This window comes from Eleutherodactylus coqui, chromosome 10 (assembly GCF_035609145.1).
Source record: "Eleutherodactylus coqui strain aEleCoq1 chromosome 10, aEleCoq1.hap1, whole genome shotgun sequence".
NCBI classification, from domain to species: Eukaryota; Metazoa; Chordata; class Amphibia; order Anura; family Eleutherodactylidae; genus Eleutherodactylus; species Eleutherodactylus coqui.
The window spans coordinates 118,739,207-118,752,443 of NC_089846.1; positions in this window are offsets into that span (position 1 = coordinate 118,739,207).

Consider the following 13,237-nt stretch of genomic DNA (forward strand, 5'->3'; position numbering starts at 1 on the left):
TGTTTAGTATTAATACCTCTTCATGGTCCCATTTGATAATAATGCCCAACATGGTAACATTTATTAATAATGCCCTGTTTATTAATAATGCCCCCATTTAAAGGGGTTGTCCCGCGCCGAAACGGGTTTTTGTTTTTTTTCAACCCCCCCCGTTCGGCACGAGACAACCCCGATGCAGGGGTTAAAAAAGAACACCGCACAGCGCTTACCTGAATCCCTGCGCTCCGGTGACTTCTTACTTACCGGTTGAAGATGGCCGCCGGGATCTTCTCCCTCCGTGGACCGCAGCTCTTCTGTGCGGTCCATTGCCGATTCCAGCCTCCTGATTGGCTGGAATCGGCACGTGACGGGGCGGAGCTACACGGAGCTACACGGAGCCCCATTGAGAAGAGAAGAAGACCCGGACTGCGCAAGCGCGTCTAATTTGGCCATTAGACGGCGAAAATTAGACGGCAACCATGGAGACGAGGACGCCAGCAACGGAGCAGGTAAGTGAATAACTTTTGATAACTTCTGTATGGCTCATAATTAATGCACAATGTACATTACAAAGTGCATTAATATGGCCATACAGAAGTGTATACCCCAACTTGCTTTCGCGGGACAACCAATGCCTCTCATGCCCTGTTTAGTATTAATGCCTCCTCATGGTCCCATTTGATAATAATGCCCCACTTGGTAACATTTATTAATAATGCCCCCATTTAATAATAATGCCCCACTTGGCACTATTAATCAATAATGCCCCTCATGCCCTGTTTAGTATTAATACCTCTTCATGGTCCCATTTAATAATAATGCCCCACTTGACCCTATTTATTAATAATGCTCCGTTTAATAAAAATACCCCCATTTAATAATAATGCTTAACTTGACCCCATTAATCAATAATGCCCGTGCCACTGGTCCTTTGTGTGTTTCTGGGATCAAATGACAACATGTGTGTCACGTGTTCTGCCTACTTGGAAACATGCTGGGGACCAGTGGCATGGACTGCTGGGAGCAGTAGGAGCGACCTAGGTGAGTATAGTAGTTTTTTACTCTTAGGATGAGGGCGGGCAGTGGGATATTCCTCCTGTCGCTTGGGGCTGCAAGACAGCATCCCAAATCTGGTACTGTCCCAGAAAATCCGGGACGGTTGGGAGGCATGCTAGCATGTGCCACAAGCAGTGCTTTCCAGTATCTATAGCATGCTGATGAGTCCTTGGCTTTGACCACAAAAAGTTGACATAGAACAATGCCATTTCACACTGATAGTTCGCTCACATATCCATGCACTTGTCACTACAGTGTTGCAGCTTCTTCAACCCATCCAGAAAGAATTCTTTTGGTTGGGCGGCAAACCAGACGTCGGCCTCTGCATTTGGAGGCAAATTTGGTTCCCTTGAGGTGTTTCTACAAATGAGAGATGATAGTCCGAGGGTGCCAGACCAGGTGTAGTGACCCAGAGTAGGGTCCCTCCATTATTTGTAAGTCTGTTTGTCTATCTGTCTTATCAGTGTGCTGTGATTGGTGGTTTGAGTAGAATAGGGAGGAGTTAGTGAGAGAGGAGAATAGTGTGATGTGTGTCGTCGGAGAAGGAGGTGCGCGCAGGAGAGACGGGCTGATGCTACTGCCCGGGCTAGGCCGCGACTATGTCTCCGCTGCTGGAACGTTTGTCTTCTCAGGGAATGAAAGCGGCTTGAGAGTTGGAATGGAGGTGCAAGAGCCGTACGCGCCCCCGCTGAACTGCATATAGAGGGGAAGCGCAGAAGTCTGTTACAGCTAACGACTAGAGTGAGAGTGATATGAGAGACTGTGTAACCCAAGCAAGAGCCATTTAGATGACAGCCACTGAGGATGTGTATACTTTGGGAGAAGAACCGTCTACTGTCAGAAGTGTCCAAAAAAGTAGACTTCAGGAAACTGTTCTGAAGCCTGTAACTTGTAACTTCATGTTTAGAAGTACTAGTAAATGTGCCTGTGTTGGAAAAACAAAGTTGGAACGTGAATAAAAGGAAACTGTGTGTCCCCGGTTTTGAAAAGCATTTTGTTTGTCTGTGAACTCATTTAATCATCGCGAGTAACTGATGACTCAACTAGGGACACTGGCGTCACGATTATAATCTAGGACTGAATTGCAGTTATCAAGTCTGCTGAAATCTTATTTCCTTTGCTAGTGGCTGAGTCGGGTTGTGCTTCAGCCTTATAGAAAAGGAGACAGTAAGGCCACCGTTAACCGCTGCCATAGTGTAACCCGCTGTCTCCTCGGCTGAAGGCTTGGTTCTCGGTCGCTGCATAGGCGAATAATGAGGACGATCCAGTACCTCGAAGACCAGGTTAGCCACTTTGCTGTGGGTGATGGAACAAGGCATTGTCATGCAAGAACACAACACCTTTGGTCAACCTTTCAGGCGGATTCCGTGTGGACGGCTTCCATTGAAGACGATGGAAGCCATCCGACCCGCGGCCCTTCTGCAATCATCATTGCAGAAAGGTCATGGGATCCGCGTCATCGCCTAACAACGGCGCAGCATTATCTGTACTGTGCATGTGCGCCGGCCGGCACATCTGCAGTGCAGAATAAAAAGAATCCAGACAGGTACACAGGGGTCACTGGCCAGGCACAGGGTCGGATTAGACCCATAGCATTATATGTGCAGAAGGTCACATTAGTCATGATAAAGAAGAAAAAAAAGGGAAGAAATCATAAGTACCAGCTCTGCATCCAAGTACCCAACCCAATAAGGGTGAGGGAGAGAGGGAATGGATGGTGTATGAAGAACTAAAGAAGGGATCTAATCCCTGCAAAATTAACGATCTACTCAGGTCAGAATATAACTCCGTACAGCACCTAGTGTTGTAAATCCTATGGGGGGAGGGGGGAGCCAATAGCGGGAGGCGCTTCCCTAATCATTCCCACCACATGAAAAAGAATTAGAAAATTAAGTAATTATGCAGACATATCACAAAGATCATCTGAAAGAGGGAACCTGCAGAGAGAATTACAATAGCAAACAAGCAACCTATGGAGCTAAATAATCCAAATTAACATATCAAAACTGGTTCAAACCATAATGTAGGCTCAGTATGGAGTTATGAATGAGATGGAAACTTTCAAGTATGTCCCAATTGTGTTCTACGAGGCTGACGCTGGGTTTTCCTCCCACAGTATGCCAAGTTGCTCTAGGTGGAGATATTAGCGAGGAACTAGGGGTAGAATTAAGCAGAGTGATCATTGGGAGGTCAAAAGTTTCCAAGAGTTTCAGGAGGTCGCTGAGGTATTTAAACACAGCAGATTTACCCCCTTTGCGGGCCAGAAGCTGGAAGGGATGTCCCCATCGGGACTGCAACTTTTTTTTCTTGTAGTGCTGTAAGCAAAGGTTTTAAGGCTTTACAGAGTTAAGGCTGCGTTGGGCCAAGTCAGGGAGAATATGGATAGGGAATCCCTGGAAAGACAAACTATCAGATTCCCTGGCCTTTCGTAGGATCACCACGTTATCCTTATACAAGTGTATGTGACAAATAATGTCCCGAAGGCATCTTAAGTCAGTGTATTTAGGGCCCAATGATCTGTGGAGGCTATCGAACTCTAATAGCCGGTCTGGTGGCCTCTGAAAAATTTCTGAGCCTCCTCAAAGTCCTCGCTAAGATACTAAGATTACTCCGTCGATGTTGCTTCTCCAGGTCATCCAGATGCATGAACAAGTACGAAATTTGAAGCACTTGGTCTTGTATGGCCTGTCTGTGAGAGTCCAATACATCCAGAACTTTTTCCTGCTTCCTCTGCCGCCTCTATTCTCTGATCTACATGCTGCAGATCATGTTGTAGGGCTGACATTTCCTTTTTGTGTGAGGTCTTCATGCTCTTGAGAGGACCATCAATTTCTGCCTTTGTCTTTAGTGCCCATATGTGGGCCTTCCAGCCCTATTCAGTATCAACATTTGGGTTCAGCATAGAGAGGGAAGCAGGAGCTGGAGGAGAACTGTGCTGAGCTGGAGTCATTGTAGGAACCGCAGAAGTTCCAGGAAGAGTATGAGTCCCCAGTATACTGTCCTTGTGTGCAGGTGAAGCATGCACATTAACAGTATGCTCTGTCGTAGCTCTCTGTAATATGGTATTACCCAGTGCTTCATGTGGGATGGGTGGGAGCTGGGGACAGGAGCTCCTCACATGATCCCTAGTGGGGGAAGCCCCTACATTGGGCATCCCTGATGCACACAGAGGAGCTGGAGCATCTGCAGTCTATGTGGGAGCGGCGGTGGCATTATCATCAACACTGGGAGGAGCAGAGGAATTGCTCCTGTCGCCTTTTGAGGTTGGGTGAGGATTACCTGAGCCTTTTCTACAGCCCATAATGAGGTTCACCTGGTCCACAGGTTGTCTGCAGTCGTGGTGGGGTGAGCAGTCCGCCATGCCCTGAACACTTCTGTTTTTGAAACATTCTTACTTTGCAGCATTTTTAGGACTCCTGCCTAAAACTTTTGCACAGTAATGTACCCAATTTTTTTTTTTATGGATATCAAAATCCACAGCCTGGCTTTAAATCCATGTACTATTTTTCATTGCATTTGAATGAGCTTTTAGGAAAATCCCTTTCACATGCAGTATACTGTACATGCAGATTCATGGTGTGAAACCTGCACTAAAAATACACACTATAAGGCTGGGTTCACACAGGGTGGATTTGCCGCGGAAATTCCGTCCGGAATTTCGCTGCGGCAAATCCGTCTGCGGCTGCTAATCCCGGGATTAGCCAGCTATGTGGACAAGATTTCTCAGAAACCTCGTCCACATGGGACGGCGAATCAGTCACGGCAAAGCCGGCGCTGCGGCACAGATTCACAGGCTGCAGCATGTCCATTTTTTTTTTAATTTAGCTGCGGCTGCGCTCTCCTCTATGGGAGCACCGGCCGCAGCGGAAGAGCGAGCGGCCAGACCGATTCAAAACCCGCGCTTTTCCCGGTGGAAATCTCACAGTTTTTCGCTGCGGCCAAACCGCGAGATTTCAGCTGGAAATACGGCATGTGAGAACCCAGCCTAAATGTGAATCTGGTAATGTTCAGGCTCCTTGCGTAAAATTGTCCAAAAGGGCTGCGTTTACCAGTAATTGAATCTGCAACTCCCACCGGGAAATTGGGGGGGGGGGGGGGTGGAGATGGGGAGGCTGGTCTATCTAGTCTACCTTTTGATTATTCCCTTTTTATCTCTCTTAGTGTGTATATATACATATATATATATATATATACACACAGCATGTTTATCCCAGGGATGCTACATGGCCTATTTTGGCCAAAAACTTCAATTATTTTTTGGGGCGGACTTTCATCTCCATTTTTTAAAAGCCATAACTTTATTTTTCCCTTGACATGGCCGTATGAGGGCTTGTTTGTGAGGAAAACTAGTTTAATCTGTACCATTTTTGGGTGCATTTAATATATTGTAAAACATTTATACATTTTTTTGGGTGGGCAGGGAGGAAAAAAAAAAATCAATTCTGCCATTTTTTTTTCCAGCGTTAATCATGCAGCATAAATGACTATTTTTGTCCTGCAGATAGACACAATTAGGACTATAACTTTTTTTTTAGGCATTTCCACTTTTGCACAATAAAACCCCTTTTTACATTGTTGCAGTCAAAGTCCTATAATCTTTTTATTTTTCCTTGGAACAAAACTCAGTTAGCTTTTTTTTATATGATAAGCTGTAGTTTTCATTGGTACCGTTTTGGGGTGCATACGGCTTTTATCCCTTTTATTGTATGTTTTTGGAAGGCAAACTGAACAAAAGCATGTCGCCTCCGTTTTTGAGGGGTTTTTGTACGGTTTTTGCTAAGTAGTATAGAGTGTTCAATTCATTGTACAGGTCGTTACAGATACGATACCAAATATGTGTACTTTTATTTTAATACAAAAGGGGAGAAATGTGCAAAAAAAGGGGGGGGGGTTGTATTTTTTTAAACATTTTTAATATCCTTGCAGGGATCTTGAAACAGAAAAGCTCTGATCGCTGTGATAAGTTCTTCTGCTCTCAGGCCATGTTACTCATGAATGTGGCGTCATAGACCTGACAAGAGGCAGCAGTGCTCCCCTGAGCGTCTCAGCCTCTTCAATCAGCTTATCGGCAGGGATCCTGAGCGGTAGACCCCCTCCGATCAACTTTTGATGATCCATTCTAAGGATAGCTTGATAGTTTAGTCTGAGAAAACCCTTTAAAGACTTTCTTCCATTTTTGTCGCCTGTGTAAGAATGCGTTGCCTTTTTAAGAATATGTGTAATCAGACCTAAAATGAGAAGTTTAGTACCGTGTTAGCCAGTAGAGCAAAGTGCCATTGTTCTCAGTAAAAGAAACCAAGTAAGGCTTCCTTCCCGAGGCCGGCCAATATACGCTGTGTTCGGAGAGATAAAATTGGTGAACGGGTGCACAACTCAAACGTTTGTGCGTCCGTTAAGACAGCATGGGTTCTGGGTCCTGTGCGCCGAGACTACCATGCTGTCGCCAGTTTTCCCTCCCTTCCCATCGCATGCTCTCCTCTCTTTTCCTCCCTGCTTGTTCTTTGCAATGGGAGGGGCAGGACAGGGCAGAGCTAAGCACCAGCCTGCCTCGCCTCCTCCCATTGATGACTATGGATAGGGGCAGGGGCTTAGCTTCGCCCATGTCCCACCCCTTGTCCACAGCCAGCAATGGGAAGAGGTGGGCTGGGCCGGCACTTATCTCCACCCCCTCCCAGTGCAGAGAGCCAGCAGGGAGGAGAGGACAGAGGACAGAGCCACGCTGCTAAACTCCCTCCCACCTGCGGCCGCTGCCATGGGCTCCCATAGGAGCCCATGCAGCAGCCGACGTAGTCTGGCCCAAAACATAATTCCAGGACTATCTTTTGGGCCTGACGTAAAAATGCCAATGCTATATTGGGCTGGCCGGGCATTTTTACGGGCTCAGGAATACAGCCATGTGAGCTGATGCAGTGGAATCCAATGCATCAGATCACAGCGTATATAAGCCGTCCGTGAAAACAGCCGGCTGATTTACGCTTGTGGGAAAGAAGCCTAACCTTGTAGATATGATAACTTTTAATGGCTAACAAAAAGAAGTATTTTTGTTAGCCATTGAAAGGTATCATATCTACAAGGTTACTTGGTTTCTCTTACTGAGAACAATCACTCGGTAATCAGATTTGTATTACTGGCACAAGGTGCAAAATAGGCATATCAAAACTATGGTGCAGTTGGTTTAAGGACCCGAGAAAGGAATAACGATTAGGGATGAGCGAGTATATTCGCTAAGGCACTACTCGCTCGAGTAATGTGCCTTAGCCGAGTATCTCCCCACTTGTCCCGAAAGATTCGGGTGCCGCCGCGGGGCAGGGAGCTGCGGGGGAGAGCAGGGAGGAACGGAGGGGAGATCTCTCTCTCCCGCCCGCTCCCCGCCGCAACTCACCTGTCAGCTGCGGTGGCCCCCGAATCTTTCGGGACGAGCAGGGAGATACTCGGCTAAGGCACATTACTCGAGCGAGTAGTGCCTTAGCGAGTATACTCGCTCATCCCTAATGACGATCCTTCTACAGGAGACAAGTCTACCTAACATTCAGTAATGGTATCTACGTGTGGCTAACCCAACTCAGATTCTATATCAAGCATGTGACTAGAGTTGAGCGAACATACTCTGCCAAGCTTGATGCTCGTTCGTGTATTAGCGTACTCGATGATGCTCGTTACTCGAACGAGCATCAAGCCATGTTCGACCCCGCCCCAGTTTTTGGCCCCTCCCCACTGTGACGTGCCTGTTTTGGCCCCTCCCCACTGGGGGGAGGAGAGGAGATGAGAGAGAGAGAGAGCTAGAAGAAGAAAAAAAAGCTCGGCACCCGGCGTCCCACATACAAAAATGCTCGAGTCTCCCATTGTAGTCAATAGGGTTCCTTACTCGAGTACAGCTCTTGAATTTTACGAAAAGCTCGACTCGAATAACGCGGACCCGAGCATTTGGGTGCTCGGTCATCTCTACATGTGACATCCATTTTTAAAATTCAAATGAATGGGAAATAGATTTGCTGTAATCATCACGGATTCAATGTCACATGAGAGGCAAGATTCACCATCTAAATAAGGCTTAAAAGGGGTATTCTTCCCGGTCAGCCATCATGAGAAAATTTTTAAAAAGTCCCTTAATACCCCTTTAACCCCTTGAGTGGCACGCCCGGAAATTTTCCGGGACGAGCTCCACTGCTCATAGCAACATAGCCCGGAAGATTTCCGGGCTATGTATCACTATGGGAGCTGCAGAGCACAATGCCACAAGCTGTGACACTGTGCTCTGCCTGCACAGTCCCACAGAGAACAAAGCAAGGGCTTTGAAAAACCAGCAGAAGATATTGCCGATAGGTCTGCAATCTCCTGGTTTGTTTACAGGTTGCCATAGAGACCATCGGCTTGTCAGAAGCAAGCCGATGGTCTCTGTGGCAGGGAGAGCTGGTTGTTTGCTGTCAGAGGACAGCTAGGTACCTGCTCTTACAGCAGAGATCAGAGAAAACCTCCGATCTCTGCTGTGTTAACCCTTTACATGCTGCAGTCTATGTGACTGCAGCATGTAAAGGGCTGTCACTGCAGCATGTAAAGGGCTGTCACCATCGGACCCCTGGAATGTGATCAGGGGTCCTGATGGGTCCCTGTGGAAGTCCCCTAAAGGGACAAAAAAATAAATAAATATAAAAAAAAAAAAGTTAAAAAATTATAAAAAAAAATAAAAACACTTGTCTCCCTTTACTTTGTAAAAAATCAAAAATACAATCACACATGTGGTATCCATGTGTCGTACTGACCCAGAGAAGGAAGTTAATACATTATTTAACCCCTTAATGACATGGCCCCTTTTTTTATTTTTTCCCCATTTCTTTTTTTCCTCCCCCTGTTTAAAAAATCACAACTTGTCCCGCAAAAAACAAGCCCTTATATGGCCATGTCAATGGAAAAATGAAAAAGTTATGGCTCTTGAGACGCAACTGCAAAATTAGTTGAAATTCAATGATTACACCATTTTAAAAAACCTGCCCTGGTGGGCACGACAGGGTGGTAGGAAACCCGCCACTCAAGGGATTAAGACATCCATATGCCTTACCAGGGCACATGAACATTACAGTTCCGATTTAGTCACTTCTCATTTTTATGATAAAAGAAAAAGAAAAAAAAAAACAACACAAGTTAGCTTACTATATACATTTTTATTTCAGTTTACAATAGTAAATCAAACAAGCCATACATACTGTTTGAGGAGGAAAGAAAAAAAAAAAACCTAAGCAAATTTTATGACTTAACAAGTCCAAAAAAAAAAGATTTAATTTAGCCACGGGTCGGAAATATTCTGTACAGGCGACATATGTGCTGTACCACGCATGAGACGATAACTAGGTTATAAGTATGAATGCATCACCACCTTGCAGTGTGATAGGAACTGCTCTTTACACCAATTTTATAGAATCTTATATAAATGCCCGGTGTACCCAACAGACAGCTGACGTCTGTAGGTTCTCTCTAATTCGAAATATACTCTTATTTTCCAAGGGTAAAGATGAAACAGAAATGTTAGCGCTCACATCGATACAGTTAGATCACTCTTCAAAAGAGCATCCTCAATTATGGAACCTCTATATAAGCAACCTCCGACATGATGGTGAAAAGTGAATTTCCATGTTTAGGTTGCATACCATATTATATACACTTGAAAATTCATTGTATACTGAAAAACTCTACCTGTTCATGGCCAAGCAAATTCACATCAATTCTAGAACAATCTGCATATATCTCCTATACTACTCGAATTGCTCCCAAGGCAGCAATAGAAGAATTTAACTATAGGACGATCTAAACGATCCCTTCCAGACTGGCCGAGTTCTTGGCCCAATCTAACGAGCGCCGATCGAAATGCCTGTCGATCAGCGCTTATTGCCTTTTTTTTTTTTTTTTTTTAAACCAGGCTGGGAAGCAAGGATCGGAATTATAATGGTTTGTCCCCATAGGCTGGCTGTATAGGAGAGACGTACAGCCGGCATTCTCTTGCTCACTGACACTTAACGATCAGCGGATAAATGAGCGCTTGCTTGTTAGTCGGCTGTTTGTTGGTCACTTTACACGGCCCAATTGTTGGGCAAATGAGTGTTGGGAAAAACATTAAGGCCCGATAAATGGGCATGTAGAAGACCCATAACTCGCCCTTCCTCTTAGCATCATAAACGCTACATGTATTCTAATGATGGCACCAAAGAGCATATGTGGGATACTTTTCCATGCAACTACTCTCCCCTATTACTTACTAGATGGTAAAGTACAGTTTGAGGTAGTAAAGTATGGCAGGTTTCACAAGTTTGTAATATCACCACAACACTCAAGACTCCTTATGGTTCTACTTGCAAAACTCTTATCTCCATAGAAAGCTGTGGTCATCCCGGTTGAGTAGAACTGCAAGGGCTCCTGGTGTTTGGGTTCATAATACAGGTTGTGAAATCCAAGTAAAATATGTCCATGTCTACCTATCCGATATCAGGAACTTGTGTTATCCTTAACAATAATGTGCAACTTTGTTTTAAAGAGTTTTCCAGGCAAATACTGGGGACAGGTCATCAATAGTTAAATCGCTGGGCACCCACAGTGATCACCTGGTCGCCCGGCCTAGCGGGCTTCACTCCCATATAAATCAATGGGAGCTGGAGCAGCTATTACACTTAGGGGTCTTTCCGCGGTGTTGGAGACGGAAGTGTAATAGCCGCTTCAGCTCCCATCGATTTCAATTTGTTGTGAAGCCAGGTAGGCCATGTCTGGCTCGCTGCACTGACATACAGTATGTTTATCCCAGGGATGCTTATGCTTAGCTACATGGCCTATTTTGGCCAAAAACTTCAATGATTTTTTGGGGGGACTTTCATCTCCATTTTTTAAAAGCCATAACTTTATTTTTCCCTTGACATGGCCGTATGAGGGCTTGTTTGTGAGGAAAACTAGTTTAATCTGTACCATTTTTGGGTGCATTTAATATATTGTAAAACATTTATACATTTTTTTGGGTGGGCAGGGAGAAAAAAAAAAAATCAATTCTGACATTTTTTTTCCAGCGTTAATCATGCAGCATAAATGACTATTTTTGTCCTGCAGATAGACACAATTAGGACCATAACATTTTTTTTAGGCATTTCCACTTTTGCACAATAAAACCCCTTTTTACATTGTTGCAGTCAAAGTCCTATAATCTTCTTATTTTTCCTTGGAACAAAACTCAGTTAGCTTTTTTTTATATGATAAGCTGTAGTTTTCATTGGTACCGTTTTGGGGTGCATACGGCTTTTATCCCTTTTATTGTATGTTTTTGGAAGGCAAAATGAACAAAAGCATGTCGCCTCCGTTTTTGAGGGTTTTTTGTACGGTTTTTGCTAAGTAGTATAGAGTGTTCAATTCATTGTACAGGTCGTTACAGATGTGATACCAAATATGTGTACTTTTGTTTATTTTAACACAAAAGGGGAGAAATGTGCAAAAAAAAAAAAAAAGGGGGGGGGGGGGAGTTGTATTTTTTTTTTTTTACATTTTTAATATCCTTGCAGGGATCTTGAAAAGCTCTGATCGCTGTGATAAGTTCTTCTGCTTTCAGGCCATGTTACTCGTGAATGTGGCGTCATAGACCTGACAAGAGGCAGCAGTGCTCCCCTGAGCGTCTCAGCCTCTTCAATCAGCTTATCGGCAGGGATCCTGAGCGGTAGACCCCCTCCGATCAACTTTTGATGATCCATTCTAAGGATAGCTTGATAGTTTAGTCTGAGAAAACCCTTTAAAGACTTTCTTCCATTTTTGTCGCCTGTGTAAGAATGCGTTGCCTTTTTAAGAATATGTGTAATCAGACCTAAAATGAGAAGTTTAGTACCGTGTTAGCCAGTAGAGCAAAGTGCCATTGTTCTCAGTAAAAGAAACCAAGTAAGGCTTCCTTCCCGAGGCCGGCCAATATACGCTGTGTTCGGAGAGATAAAATTGGTGAACGGGTGCACAACTCAAACGTTTGTGCGTCCGTTAAGACAGCATGGGTTCTGGGTCCTGTGCGCCGAGACTACCATGCTGTCGCCAGTTTTCCCTCCCTTCCCATCGCATGCTCTCCTCTCTTTTCCTCCCTGCTTGTTCTTTGCAATGGGAGGGGCAGGACGGGGCAGAGCTAAGCACCAGCCTGCCCCGCCTCCTCCCATTGATGACTATGGATAGGGGCAGGGGCTTAGCTCCGCCCATGTCCCACCCCTTGTCCACAGCCAGCAATGGGAAGAGGTGGGCTGGGCCGGCACTTATCTCCACCCCCTCCCAGTGCAGAGAGCCAGCAGGGAGGAGAGGACAGGACAGAGCACAGAACCATGCTGCTAAACTCCCTCCCACCTGCGGCCGCTGCCATGGGCTCCCATAGGAGCCCATGCAGCAGCCGATGTAGTCTGGCCCAAAACATAATTCCAGGACTATATTTTGGGCCTGACGTAAAAATGCCAATGCTATATTGGGCTGGCCGGGCGCTTTTACGGGCTCAGGAATACAGCCATGTGAGCTGATGCAGTGGAATCCAATGCATCAGATCACAGCGTATATAAGCCGGCCGTGAAAACAGCCGGCTGATTTACGCTCATGGGAAAGAAGCCTAACCTTGTAGATATGATACTTTTAATGGCTAACAAAAAGAAGTATCAGAGGTATCATATCTACAAGGTTACTTGGTTTCTCTTACTGAGAACAATCACTCGGTAATCAGATTTGTATTACTGGCACAAGGTGGAAAATAGGCATATCAAAACTATGGTGCAGTTGGTTTAAGGACCCGAGAAAGGAATAACGATTAGGGATGAGCGAGTATACTCGCTAAGGCACTACTCGCTCGAGTAATGTGCCTTAGCCGAGTATCTCCCCACTTGTCCCGAAAGATTCGGGTGCCGCCGCGGGGCGGGGAGCTGCGGGGGAGAGCAGGGAGGAACGGAGGGGAGATCTCTCTCTCCCGCCCGCTCCCCGCCGCAACTCACCTGTCAGCTGCGGCGGCCCCTGAATCTTTCGGGACGAGCAGGGAGATACTCGGCTAAGGCACATTACTCGAGCGAGTAGTGCCTTAGCGAGTATACTCGCTCATCCCTAATGACGATCCTTCTACAGGAGACAAGTCTACCTAACATTCAGTAATGGTATCTACGTGTGGCTAACCCAACTCAGATTCTATATCAAGCATGTGACTAGAGTTGAGCGAACATACTCTGCCAAG